Genomic DNA, 10,743 nt, shown 5'->3' with positions numbered 1-10,743 from the left:
AGTGAGTTACTTTTAAGCTGTAGATTTGTAGAGTCAGCTAATACTGGAAGCACATAATCAGGAAGTAGGAAGCTCACATTTCCATCCAGCCTAAAGAGATTTAAAACCATGTATCCTCTGTCCTGGAAGAAAACCCAAACTCTCAGACTACAGAGTTTTTCCTGTGCTTTCTGCTGAAACTGTGCCAAAGGCAGGAAAACAGAAGATTCATTAAGCATAGATGAGAATCTTGTGTCATTAAACTGCAGCATTTTTCACCTTGAGGAACAGTCCTTCCAGTTGTGGTTTCTGAATGCAGATCAGTTTGTGAAAGTTAAATGGAGCAGCTGTAACTACTGAACTGTTATATAAAGGGCATTTTGAGGATTATGTGGCAAGTCAGTGGGATTTCTCTGGACACTAGGACTAAATTAAGTCCAGAGTCTCCCTGTTTATGTCTTTTGCCAGGTGTGGCCATTTCAGCATCTAGATTTCAATCCAAAATTGACTGGTTTGCAATAACATAACTTGCAGAGCTGTACTGAATATATCTGTACAGGGTTTCTCTGTTTTTGTCTTTCAGTTCTAGACAGTAAAATGTCAAATGCCTTTCAACAATTTCATATTATTTTTCTGAATGATACAAAGGCTATCCAACCTTCACATTCCTACATTTAATGTTTATTCATTGCTGCATATTGTAATCATTTCTCTTTTAATACTTTGTGCTCCAAAATAATGATCAGTGTACAGCAATTTTTCTTGCCACTTCATTATCTATTATTAATAAATAATCTGTTATCACTTTAAAAGAAAGCATTTGTTGATGCTTTAAAAGCAAAAAATATATATAACCCAAGGACACAAAACAACTGACACTTCCCCATCAATCGAATAAGCAAACAAACAAGCAGAGAAATCATAACTGGTAAAAGCTCAGCTGTAGCAGCAGCTTGGTTTTGAGTGACTGACAGAGTTTAAGTTATGAGTTACACATCTATAGATAGTGCACAGTTGTTTTATTTTCTTCTGTTCTAGCAGAAGTGGTGTTTACAAGACTGCTCTGAAAGTAATGCCTCCTATTTTATTATGTTGGCCCATATTGTCAGAGATGGATGTTGGTAGCATGGCAGTAAAGGTTGAACCTTTCCACCAATATTCCGATATATGTTGTTGCCATGTGACAGATGGCAGCAGAGGAGCAGTCTGACAAACTGGTATCTGAAATGGAAGTGCAGATGAAGCAAAGGTGTGTGTGCATCCACTGACATTCATCAACACTTGCTGAACACTTATGGAGACCAAACAGTGGATGTGAGCATAGTGACATCGTGCATTTCAACAGTGGCAACAACATATCACCCCTGCTGGTGCAGATTTTTATGACTGTAAAAGCCAGGGCTGAAAGACTGGGGAGGAGATATACTCTTCTCCTACCTCTCTGTTATCTGGGGGTAGGTATACTTTGAAAATATATAACAAGTGATCCTCTGTAAGCAGAAATATGGAGAATGAAAGGCAGTCCTGGCAGAGTTAGGTGCAAGCAATGTATTTGATTTGAGAGAAATTTCCATGCTGAGGGAAAATTTCTTTATCACTCAGTTAAGTTCTCTGGGAATTTATTTAGTGAAAGTATAGAGTTAACAAACTAGACATTAAAATATAGCCATTACGCAGTCTGGACATTTATATGCTAATTTTTGGCTGTGTCTTAAGACCATTTTCCAGTAAATAGTTGAAATGCTGTGTTAGTAACAGACAAGATAGGTCAAAAAAATACATTAAAAAATATACATATGAACACAAAGATGTAGTGAGTAAAAACTACAAGTATATCCAAAATGTTTGCTGGGGTTTAAAAGATCTATATTTGAAACTTAAGCATATCCTCTTTCTTAAGGAATACTTAGAGCATGTGTATAGCTGAGTGTAGGTTTCAAGTTCCAGAAAACTCATGACTTGTATAATAAATAACTAAAATTAATTCCTTAGTATTTACATTCCCTTCATGTAGTCTCAGATACAGAAATAAACTGTTACAGTTTGTAACAGAGGAAAATCACCTTTTACTTTGAGAAAATGTAGAAACATAAAACACTAAAATTTTCTTTCAGTTTATAGGAGTAACAGTTATGTAAGACCAAGCATAGAATTTAATAGCCACATGCTCTAAAAGGGAAAAAATAGTAAATATTTTATTCTAACTAGAAGAAATGAGTAAGATTACAGTAACTTCCATTACATGAATTATTCTTCTTAAAGGAAAAAAGTATGTCAGTATAACTTGTTTATATTTTAAAGTGGCAAGCACGAAATATCCTACAAGAGCCAAGCTAATGGTTTAGCTGGTATAAAACAGCCATACAACAGTGAATTAATTCATTCAGCCATATGATTATAGGTATCTGTTGAGGTTCTATTTCCCTAACTGCTATTTTCTCATATTCAAGGTTCATGGTTTTGCAGAAATTCAGTTCCACTAAGAGGGATGTTAAGCTTGGCCTAAAGAAACACCTTGGGTCCATGTTTCCTCCAGTTTGAGCTCTCAAATAAATTTTTCTATTCTCAGATCAGTGTTATATTGATACATGTATATGAGTCAGCTGGTATCTGTTGAGCATTGCCAATCTATTACAACCTGGTAAAAATAAAATGTTGCTAAATTGGTTGTAAATCTTAGACTGATAAATTAAGATCTCAGAAAGAGCCAGTTCTATCATAAAATAAAAGTCCTTATTCCCATTAATATAAAACAATGTTCAGGCCAGAAAGATTCCAAAAGAATCTTCCCAGCAGAAGATCCAAGAGTATATGTACTCTGCTATACAGCAGATTCCCGGTATATACTATCCACACTTTAATAAAAGTAGACATTTGCAGTCCTTCTTACAGCTCAAGGCAGGTGAGATCTTTGAATGCCACATCAAAATATGTAACTCCCCACTTTTCTCTGCTAATAGAACTTTTTCTACTTTTTCTGTGATTGAAGTTAAGATTTACTGTAACCAAGCCAAAACACATCAGTGTCATCAGCTCTCTTAACTCTCATGCTATGTATCAGTGGGAGCCTTGAACATTTTCCTCCCCCACCTCTTCCCACAGTTTCAGCCCTACAGAGTTGTTACAGTGGAGCAAAGTGGCTTCCTATTTTGAGCTGTAGCTGATGTGGGGAGTCTGTGAGCATGGAGTGTGGGTGATGTTACACTACAGGCAGTGCTGCACCTCCCCTTGGCTCCACATGCTCTGAAAGGCCCATGGTGGACATACGCTTAGAGTCACCATAGCCCTTCTGCTATCTGTTGGCAAGGATGCTTGTCACATAACCTTAGTAATTCAGGAAACCTTAGATGACCTAGCTTGCTATCTGGATGCATTAAAATGCCTGTTGGCAGTTGCTTGTGCTGGAGATATGATGGCCTGGGGAGTGGCTTAAGAACAAATGTGCTCTGGGAGGAACATTCTAGCCTCTTCTCCGCATATATTTTGGCTTTCCCTTTAGCAAATAAAAGCCCAGTAAGCCTATTGTTCCTCTATCACTTCCAAGGACTCAGATAGACACAAGAACATATAATCTTAACTCTTGTCAGATTTTGTAAGACTCGGTCCTACTACAAAATGTAACAATCTCTTTAATAAGGCAGTTAAGCTAGCTTGGGAAATAAAATTCTTAATGCGTTAGCTACAAGAGAAACTGCTTGATTACCCAGCTACTTGAATTTCCCATTTTCAGAACACTGAAGTATCTGTAAATCAATAAGCTATTTTTATTTTTTCACTTGTTGGTAAACTGGTGAAACTTTAAATATACTTACAAATGCTTATATTTACTATATTAACAGCAGCAAGTTCAGTATATAACATACCTGAGCCTACTGAATTTTGTTGGATGTCATTTCATTATCTCTTCAGATCACTTCAGCTTCAGTTTCCTAATGAAAAACAGTCATTTCTCTGCTGATTTGATTAAATACCTTACTGAAATCCATACTTGTTTAAGTGTGAGATAAACATCCAGTTCTATCTCTTATTTACACTTTAGAATGTTGTCAAAAAGCATTATGCCCCTGGTGATGTCTATGCAGCTGAATATTTTAACAAGTAGCAATGAACCTGAACTATGACATTAAGTTGATAAATTTCTGTATTTCAAATCCATGGAGACAGAGTGCAATTTCAAATCAAAGCTGTGCAAAATCAAAGGTAAATCTGTGTAATTATTACTTAATTTCATGTTATGTTATGTTTTAATTTAGATTTGTGTGTAAGTAAAGCAAAAATTATGCAAAAATATGCATAGTCAGAAAAGTTATTACTTAATTAGTAAGTTCAGTTTCAAAAGCTTAACTGGGTTATAGGGAGAAGTTTATCCAAGAGACAGACTTTTCACCATGAAGTTCATTTTAGGTAAGATTTAAGCCTGGGAGAATGACCTAAACCAGACAGTAGGTTACCCATGGAATAGCCCAAACTATTTCAAGTACTCAGTAGAGCTGGAAAGCATTGACATAATACAGACAGCAGTTGCTGTTAGAGAATCACTTGGTTACAGGGGAGGGTAAGTAGTTATGCATATCCTTGGTACAAAGGTTCAATGACAGTTTGGACTAAAATCCCTTTCTCATGAGTTCTTTGGGGAAAGTTCAGTACAGGGTGAAGGCAGTTTGAAAACAGGGTGTGTCCACTCATTTTAAAGGTTTCTTCTTCTGCATCAGCATCTGTTTTGTCTTGTTTGATATCACATATTCTCCCTAAACATGTATAAACATACACCTAAGTTACTGTGGCAGTAAAATGTTCAAACTGCAGCAGATATAACCATAAAGTCTTGTAAGGTAGCAATTTCATCTCTTGATCTAGGTTAAATTGCTGCCCAAAGCGTTATTTTTGTTATTTCTTTAAAAGCCTGGGGAAATTTCAAGCCCCATTTCCCATAAGCTTTGAAGTTTTTCTCTACCTTACCTCAGCTTCCTTCTATAAAAAGTGGATCTATCAGAATCCAGCTATGATTCTACTGCATCTGCTGACCTATTAGCAGTTGACAATTAATTCTGCAGAGTTCCTGCAGCTTACAGCTTCTCTACATCCTGCTCTGAACTCTATTCCAGCCAGCCTGAGCAGCACTCAGCATATCATAAGCTGTTGCAGCAGTTCTCCTGTTTCTATACTGTAAAACTTCATCTCTTCTGCTTTGTGACAGTCTGCCCTTTTTCAGTTTTCTTCCTTCTCAGATGTTGTGTCATCTTTGTCACCCAAAGATGGTGTACCAAGAAAGGGAACACATCAGCTTGTGCACCTTGCCTAGGTCAGCAGCAATAGGACAGAAACACACAGATATATCTTTGGAGATTCTTCCTTTCCTTCAGAAGTATTCAATATCATCCAATAAACCAGTGAAATAGTTCATGCATGACCTATGTTGTCTCCTGTCCTCAAACCCATGAGCTTCTCTCACTTCCTCCTGATATGTGTTAAAATGACACTAACAAAGTCTAAGGCACTTTGGAATTAAATTATCTTGGAATGGTTAACAAAATGAAACTGGATTCTCAAAAGCCAAAGTTTGACCTTTGGTTAGGAAACAAGACTTAAAAAATCTGCAGTCAGGAGCAAGACTCAGTGTTTGGAATGGACAACTTTACATAACCAGAGTTTAATTTCCAGCAAGAGAGATAGACCAGGCCCTGTTACTCTGAAAATACCACGCTTTGCTTTAGTAAAGTGTTAAAGTCTCAGCAGGATGTCTATGGGGAGCATATATCAGCTGAATAAGAGGCAGCTGGGGTTTGTATGGCAATAAATGTTAGAATTCATTGCCAGGGATTGCAAAATACACTATAAAGCCAACTAAAATTGTCAGGATGCATTTTTGAAAACTTAATGATATTTCAAAAAGATTTTCTCTACCTTTTACAATGATTAGATGTGACTAAGCAACCTGAAGAAAATGAAATTGCTAATTGTGAGTGTCTGGGCAGCTACATAAATGAACAATAAATCCACCTTCGCTGAATAGGAAAGAGATGAAAAACTGTCCTGATGAGAGAACTGAGTCTCATTGCATGGTACAGAACTAGAGGATAAGGAGCATGTTCCAAGTGTGATAGGAAAAACCTTGCTTAAATGCCAACAGAGCAGAATCTTGGAAAACCACTTAAATACCTTATGTGTGTACCTCATAACTTAGCTAGTTTCTATTTTGATCTCTAGTTGCTTTTTAAAACATTATCTAGAGTTATGGAAAAGAGATCACTTTATGAACTTTAAGACCGGTCACATCCAGTTTTGATTTCAGTGAGTCCATATACTGTCTGTATTCCAGAACTGAGTTGCTCCTGCTAAAATGTATGGCAGAGTTTTGCATGGAGTAGCAGTAGAGGCTTTAACTTGAACTGAGTGCTCACCATTATATAGCATGGAAGTTAATCTGATGCAGTATGAAGATTCTCACATTTACAAGTTTTGTAAACTATTGACTACTATGCCTTAATTCTAATACTCAGTATTGAGTACTGATAGCAACAAGGTAAATGGCACCTCTTGGAATATGGCTCCAAGAGAGTAAAGAATAGTAAAATCTGTTTATCTTCCACTGAGCTATCACAGAGGGAATATGAGCCAACCTCTAATTACTGAGGAATTTTACACAGCTTTTCCTGCAGGGGTTCCTAACTGCTTATCAAACATAATCATTGCATTGTCTGAAGCAGTTACCAATTCCAGAACATATAATATCAGTCATGTGGCCTTGATGTATCTATTTCCATTGACTATGTGACAGATCTCTCGCAGGGGCAGAAACAAATTGACAGTGGAACTACCAATATGAGGCAACTGATTGGGTACATTTTTGTGGATAAATTTTGGGATGTATGTACTCCTTTTCCACATTTCACAAAAAACATTTCCACCAACAAGTTTTCAGATGGTTTTAAAGGGGTCTTCAAGAAAGGAGGCATGAAGATAACAGAAATTGCTAGAATATACTATGCATGGAAATCCGAGATGAAAAAAAGAAATACCTCTATGTTGATTATTCTGGAGCCCACAGAAAGATGTTCTTGGAGCTCATGGACAATTCCTTGTTGATTGCTACCCATAACAGAATTATTAAAATAGCTGCTTGTAAGCAAGAGAGGGACAAGAATCATGATCAAATTCTACGTGGTTCAACAAGAGCAAATGCAGAGTCCTACACCTGGGGAGGAATAACTGCATGCATTAGTACAGGTTAGGTGCTGACCAGATGGAAAGGAGCTTTTAAGAGGACCTGGGGGTCCTGGTGTCTCATGAGCTAGCAGTGTGCCCTTGTGGCCAAGAAGTACAATGACACTTTGGGGTGCATTAAAAATAGTACAGCCAGCAAATTAAGTGAGGTTCTCCTACCCTGTCCTGGTTAGGTCACATCTGGATTACAGTGAACAGTTCTGGGCTCCTCAGTCCAAGAAAGAAAATTGAACTATTGAAGAAAGCAACAGAACAAGGGGCAGTGGGCACAAACTGGAGCACTGGGCATTCTAAACAGGAGGAAAAAATTTCCTTTGAAGGATACAGAGCGCTGAGATGTGTAGCCAAGAGATACTGTGGAGTCTCCTTCCCTGAAGATATTCAAAACCTACCTAAGCCCGTTCCTGTGTAACCTACAGTAGGGAATCTTCTCTGACAGTGAGTTGGATTCACATAACACAAACCAAATTTATGCTAGTCTTTTCTAGGAACTTGAATAGATTTCCTAATTTCACACCCTGGTGTCTCTTCTTGCAGAAGTCCAGAACAACAGGACTCCCAGGAAGCTCTTATATACCCAACTTTTTTTAGGTGTGTAACAGAGTAAACTGGCCTCAGGAAAAAGAATCCAAAAACTTCAAATGCACCAGTCTCAGTTATAATTCAGTTAACAGACTTTCAAATTAGTCAGAAAAAAGTGTGATCAAAGTATCACATTAAGGAACTATTAAGAGGAATACACTTTGATCATGACAAATGAGGTGCAAAAGCAAAGAAAAAAAACAAAACCTCAGTGAAGTTAAGAGATAATTAAGCATAAGAATTAATCTGCCTCCAGAACGTTTTATTGACAGGGCAGAGATTAGTATTACTACATATTTAGACAGATATTATTATTATACTCTCTGGCAAGTTCTGTACATAAAAGCTGGGTTACTTCTGTGAATGAAAAGTATCCATGTAACATAAAAGCTGTAGGTTTTAAACTGATGGCTTAAATACATGTTTTTCCTAAAACATTTCATTCAGGTCACCAATATCAAGCCTAAATTCTATGTTTTTGAAAACCTTTTGAGGCTTTAATGATCCAAACAAGGACTAACACTAGTGCAGTGCTGTATGTATTGATGAGGTTTTGTATCTGTCTGTAGGTGATTAATTAAGTGTTCCTTCTGTTGACAGAAAAACAGAAACACGTGGATTAAATGGATTTTCTAGTAAGAGTAATAATAGTATTAATTTTTAGGTCTATGATTCATTTGCCAGATAGTGCAGTGCCTCTGCAGTAATCCCTTTAATAAGAAATCTGATACAAGTGTGTTTTGTAGTGCAAAGAATGATAGCTGTGCTACTGGGTGTAAAGGATGAGGCATCTTCTTTGTTCTCTGAAGAACAGACACAATAAATGTGATAGTAATTCTAGATTTATAAAAGTATTCATTATAAAAGTATTCATTTATCTTCATATCTTATTGATCTGAAAAAGGCTGTTGTACAAAAAGAATATATACTTTCTTTATAAATGGTACTGAATCCACATCATTGAAGTACTGTTAGATGTTGGTAGAATGAGAAACTGTAAATATGATGCAAAAAAAATAATCAATGTCTTAAGTTAAATTTCAACTCAGTAGAACTTAACAGTGAGCAGCTGACTGTGGTGTGCATTTCTGTAAGCAGGATAACAACACTCACATTCCCTTTCCAGGTCATCAACTAAACTTAGCAGCAGCAATTGCATACAAATACTATATAATAAATACAACATTTTATATAGTTGTTCATGTAGATAAGTTGCTCTGAAAGTAATGTATCCTATTTATTTCTCTGGAAGCTACAGGAAATATAAAGAGGACAATAGCAAATCCAGAACATGGCTTGTCTTCCATATTGCTGTTGCTCTCTCCACCACCGCTGTCTCACTGTTGTCACATCCACTGTTTGTTCTCCATAAAAATTCAGGAAACATCAGTGAATATCAATAGCTACCATTATTTCCTGCACAGAGAAATTCAGTGACACACTTCTGCTCCATATGCACTTCTATGGCAAATGTCATTTTGTTGGACTGCCCCTCTGCTGCCATCTGTCACACAGCAACAACGTGTAGCGGAAGATCTACGTCAACAACAGTCATAAAACATCACAAACCCTTTTGGGATGCATGAGTACAGGGAAGCAGAAGATGTGCTGGGCCTCTTCTCATTCTTAATGCAGGAAAAATATCATCTCCATAGTTAATTACCTTTGCAGACCAGCTACCAAATTTTTCATTATCATCTTCATAACATTGGACTGCTGTTGCTTTCATTTCTGCTCAAAATATGGCAATGAGATACAGTTTAATAAAGTATCACCCAGCCATATCTTTTAACTTGAAAACTGTCATTCACCTGGTATAAAGAATATCGCTCCGTTCTGCAGAATACTCATAAAAACCATGTGTATGAAAACATCAATATTTAATTTCAGTATAGAGTAGCTTACAATGAACCACTATTACATTTTCCAGGTATTAATTATTAAGAGTTTACATCAGACTAACATTGCTCAGGTTCACAGAACAGGCAGTGATCCAGTACTTCACCCATCAGCATCATATATGCTTTCCCAGTTCCTGCTGTCTTTGAAATAAACTTTCATTTTTTCCTTATACTCAGAGGAGAATTTATGCTCAGGGCACCCAGACATAAACAAAAATGTACCTACCTCTAACTGAACTGTGGTTTTGTATGTCATAACTAAAATGACTAAATAACTAAACTTTACAATCTAATACTTGTATCTTCTTAAGTGTAATAAAACAGTCACACTTAGGAAGAGGTGCTTTCCTCTCAAGCCAGAATCAAGAGAAAAATACCTTGGATTTCTTTCCTTTTTTCCTTCTGAAATACCGGTATTCTGGTGAAGAGTTAAGACTTCACAGGTATGTTTATAAATACATTCACATCATTAGAAAGCAAAACCTCTGAGTAGCTGAGATCTAACCCACTACTCTTTTTTTTCTGATGTTCCACTTCATGTTCAGTATTTCTGTGATGTGCAAATGCACACTACACATGTAGTAAGGAAAAACTTTGTCATTCAATTACCTGGAACTTGTATCATAATAACAATTCATCTATTTTTGCATTTTGAAGTATCCACTGTACAAATGCTGGAATTTTATGTTATCACTTTGGATCTCATTTTATACTTGATTTACTATTTCTTATTTTTATTTTATAACACACAAGTGCAATGAATGAGCATATAGCATATGCTCATTCATTCATTAAATATATATATTTAATATATTAAAATCAGATTTCTGTATCAAAAATCAAACATAGCAAAATGCTATTAAAATCTCAGAAGATTTTCCATAAATTTAATGCCTAGAAGTTGAAAGAAGCAGGTTTGTTTCCATTAGATCCTTGGTATAATTGTAGCATATGAGGGCTGTTCTGAAAATAATGCCCCCTATTTTGTGATGCTGGTGCATGATATCAGAGGTGGATGTTGGTGATATGGCAGCGGAGGTTGAACATTTTCATGTTA

Source organism: Coturnix japonica, chromosome 4 (assembly GCF_001577835.2).
Source record: "Coturnix japonica isolate 7356 chromosome 4, Coturnix japonica 2.1, whole genome shotgun sequence".
Lineage (NCBI taxonomy): Eukaryota > Metazoa > Chordata > Aves > Galliformes > Phasianidae > Coturnix > Coturnix japonica.
Note: the sequence above shows the minus strand (reverse complement) of the source record.